This window comes from Neophocaena asiaeorientalis, unplaced genomic scaffold (genome assembly GCF_003031525.2).
Source record: "Neophocaena asiaeorientalis asiaeorientalis breed wild unplaced genomic scaffold, Neophocaena_asiaeorientalis_V1.1 scaffold134, whole genome shotgun sequence".
Classification (NCBI taxonomy): domain Eukaryota; kingdom Metazoa; phylum Chordata; class Mammalia; order Artiodactyla; family Phocoenidae; genus Neophocaena; species Neophocaena asiaeorientalis.
In genome coordinates this window covers 14,615,832-14,619,857 of record NW_020185339.1, presented here as the reverse complement: position 1 = coordinate 14,619,857, position 4,026 = coordinate 14,615,832, and the positions used below count along the sequence as shown (strand labels likewise).

The 4,026-nt window shown below is 44.0% G+C and overlaps 1 pseudogene; it reads right to left on the bottom strand.

Moving 5' to 3' along the window:
- Positions 1 to 2,679: 2,679 nt before the first annotated feature.
- LOC112394424 (lipoyl synthase, mitochondrial-like) lies at positions 2,680 to 3,808 on the bottom strand (annotated as a pseudogene).
- Positions 3,809 to 4,026: the final 218 nt, after the last annotated feature.

Sequence of the window (4,026 nt, the reverse complement as noted above, 5' to 3'; positions counted from 1 at the left end):
TGAACCCTGCGTTCACCAACCCTCACTGTGTGACCTTGGACGAGTCTCTTGCCCTTTCTAAACCTCAGTTTCTTCTCTTGCAAAAAAAGGGGGGAAATAATATAAACCTCTCAGGAGCTGAGGGGAATTAAATAATTTCATGTATAAGAAGCTTTCAGCACGGTGTCTGGCACGTAAACGGTGCTGAACAAAAGCTGTTATAATTGTTAAACGCTTGGCAATTTTATTTGCTCCTGAGTGCTCCGAGCAGGCCGATGGCTGAAAGCTCAGAGACACAGGCCCCATGGTCAGTACAGCGTTTGGTTTTCAGGCTTTTTAATGCTACCTGGGGCAAAGGATCTGGGAAAATGTTTAAATTCTGAATATCCCTTGCTCCCTACTCCTTCCATTCTTTAATCCCTAAAATAAATGTGGGGTTAGGGATCTGACATACAGTTGACCCAAGGCTTCACCTAATGAAGTGCCCCAGACCCTGGACAGCTGTTGGGAAGGACAGAGTCATAGGAGAGGAGCTGCATTCAAAATCTAAAAAGGATATTCCATGAAACCAGCACCAATCCCTGCTTGCAAGGAGGGAGTGATTCAAGAGGAGGAATGTACAGGGATTCCTATGTCTTACTTAGGACAGGTTGCCACGTTATATTTCTTTCCCTTAATTTAGTAGGAAGCATCTGACCACAACTTTAGTTGGTGCTGATGCCTCAGGAATAGGGCCTGTGAGGATGGAGGTTTCCAATGCTGGTACATATACACAGGTAAATTCCCACTTCTATGTTTTAAAACTTCCCTAAAACTCCCCACCAGCGTCATGTTCAGAGCTGGGCCTAGTGAGTAATGGCCCCAGGGGAAGATTTCATTTTGCTTTTAGCAGGTTTTCTCCCAGTGGGGTAGGCTAGTAGATGGTCCTCTCTCATGGGCCAGCTTCCCTCCCTTTACCCCAGGACACCCAGCAACAGCAGGTGGGAAGACAGACAGCTTTGGAAAGCTGATTCTGTCTGGGCTTTCTACGTTGCTCTACTGAAAGCTACTTTGGAAAAGAACACAGGGCTTCCCTGGTGGCGCAGTGGTTGAGAGTCTGCCTGCCGATGCAGGGGACGCGGGTTCGTGCCCCGGTCCGGGAAGATTCCCACATGCCGCGGAGCAGCTGGGCCCGTGAGCCATGGCCGCTGAGCCTGCGCATCCGGAGCCTGTGCTCCGCAACGGGAGAGGCCACAACAGTGAGAGGCCCGCATACCGCAAAAAAAAAAGAAAAGAGCACAAAAGTTTGAGCTCTAATAACCCCTCAGTTTCAAAAATGTATCCGCCTGTGAAATTGTTTCCAGGCCTCAGGGTTTTCTGTCCAGCTCTTCCCAGGCCCTGAGCACCAAAGCCAAGCGTTCGGAGGACAGAGCTCCCGCCCACATTCTGGAGACTGCTGTTCTCCCATCAGGCTCATGACTGTGTTTACTGGGACTTGTGCTTCTATTCAGGGCTGCTTTATGAGCATTCACCGTAAGGCCTCTCACCTGGGGGCCAGAAGGGCATTTCGTATTATTGTAGGACACCAGGATACACCACCCCAAAATAGGCCTCTAGACATAAGCATTGTTTTGAGAAAGAGAAGACAGAAGAGAAGCTCTGGCAAACAGAATAAAAGATGCCCTTTTGTAAGGACAATTTATACTTGTAAAGGAAATATCCATTTGTGAGGGGGTCTCGCTTTCTGGACCGGGAAGAGAAGGATGGCTCTAAGTCAGAAGAGACTTATCCATGGAGAAGGCCCAGGCTGCAATCTGCGTAACGAAGTTTACCCTGTTCACCGTGTCACTGTTCTTGGTCACCTTCCCACCCCTGACCTGCCCCACCACAGTCCTTTCTCTGATGTAGCTGAAGGTGGTATTTCAGCCTGAATTCTAAGCCACCTCCCTGAGTTACTCATTTCCCTCGGTGTGTCCCATGTACGTGAGATATACACGTGAATAAACTTCTCTGTGTTTTTCTCTTGGTAATCGGTCTTTTGTTCCAGGGGCCCTGGCCAAGAACTTAGAAGGGTAGAGGAAAAATTATTTTTTCCTACCCTGCAGGGTCAAAGTCATGAAGCACCTTTCATTTAGATGTTTAACATGCTCTCCAAATAAACTTCTAGCCAGAGATAAGGGGATCCAAGGACAAGGCTGAAACCCACACCAGACATATCATAGGGTGTGTGTGTATGTGTCTGTGTGCACACAGAATTCTATGAATTTCTTGCAAACAGGATATATTACATTGTATGGGGTGGTGGTTAAAGGTATTAAATAGTTAAATGCCAATATTTAAATCATACAACTTTTGTAACCTTGATTAAGTCTCCCTCCTCCCTTTTAAATATAGTAGGGTTATAGTCTCCAAATTTGATTGAGAATGACTTTTTTTTTTGATTTTCTAGAAGTTTTTAATGTATTTTTTAAATTATACTCTTAACAGTAAATTCTTACAAAGATGTTTTATGATTACATCATAACAAGCAATTGTTTACTGGGACAAAGAAGATGTGCTGAAAGAAAAATGAATTATTATAATTAAATATGCACAACTTATTGACATTTTTCTTAAGACAAAAAGACTGGGATATATCCACTGAAGTCTAGGCATTCTGCCATCACTTCTATTACCAACTGGAGTCAAAGTTTTAAAATTCCTGTGATCTTGAATGTCTTGTTAAGTGTAAGAGGGCTTTTTTTTTCTTTTAGCTACTAGATTTTTCAGGAGAAATTCACCTGCTTTATATGAAGAACACACCAGAGGGCCACTTGCAGTATAATGAAATCCAAGTTCATTTCCCGCTTTTTTCCCAGTATTTGAACTTTTCAGGAGTAATGTATTCTTCAACCTTAAGGTGGCGCTTTGTTGGCTGCATATATTGTCCCAAAGACAAACAGTCCACATCTGCCTCACGAAGTACTTTCATCGTCGCATATACTTGCTCGTCATCCTCACCTAAACCTAACACTATAGGTGTTTTAGAAATAACATCAGGTTGAACTTCCTTGGCATGTTTCAGTACACGTAGAGAGTGGTCAAAATGGGCCCGGGGATCACGAACTTCCCTCTGTAGTTCTGGAACTGTTTCTACATTATGTGCATACACATCTGATCCTGACAGAGCAACTTTTTCTATTGCTTTAAGATCTCCTCAGAAATCAGGGGCGAGACATTCCACAAGGATTTTCAGATTCCTTTCCTTTAAGTAAGGCACAGTCTTTGCAAAGTGCTCAGCTCCTCCATCAGGCATATCTTCTCGATCCACAGACGTCAGGACTACATAATCCAGACCCCACTCTGCAATTGCCTTTGCAGTATTGTAGGGCTCATTGGCATCCAGTGGAGGTGGATTTCTTGCAGTCTTAGCAGAACAAAACCTACAACCTCTTGTACATGTGTCACCCATCAACATGATTGGGGCAGTGGCAGTGGCATATTCTCTGCCTCCCCAACACTCTCCAATATCGGGACACCGAGCTTCCTCACACCCTGTATGGAGATTTAAATTCTGCATTGTATTTTCAGTTTATTGTAATTTTTTCCCCATGGGAATCTCTGTCTTTAGCCATGGGGGTAGTCTTAACCGTTCTCCTTTCTGGCGGTTTATGCCTCCTTTATACTCATCCCAGGTGCTCTTGTCTGCTAGATCACCAGATACAAAATCTTGAAGGTCTGGTCCATTCTGTAAAAATTCCTTTTTTTTTTTTTTAAATCTGGCAAGGAACTTACTTGACTGGACTGCATAAATATCTTCCAAATACCCATGGGCCAAGGTGTGGACTGTGCTCCCGCAGCATAGAGACATCCCTCTCTTCTTTTGCTAGTAGGGCCAAGGGATCACTAATTCCCAGGAAAAGGGAGATGGAAGAAAAAAGAGAGTGACCTATGTTTAAATGGCCTGCATACTTGCCCCAAAAGTTGCAGTGAGCTTTAATTATGCTGACTATAAACCAAAAATACATGGTACACAATATGACAAATACAAGGATATTTATGGCAACAAGAGGGCAAATTGATAGAAAT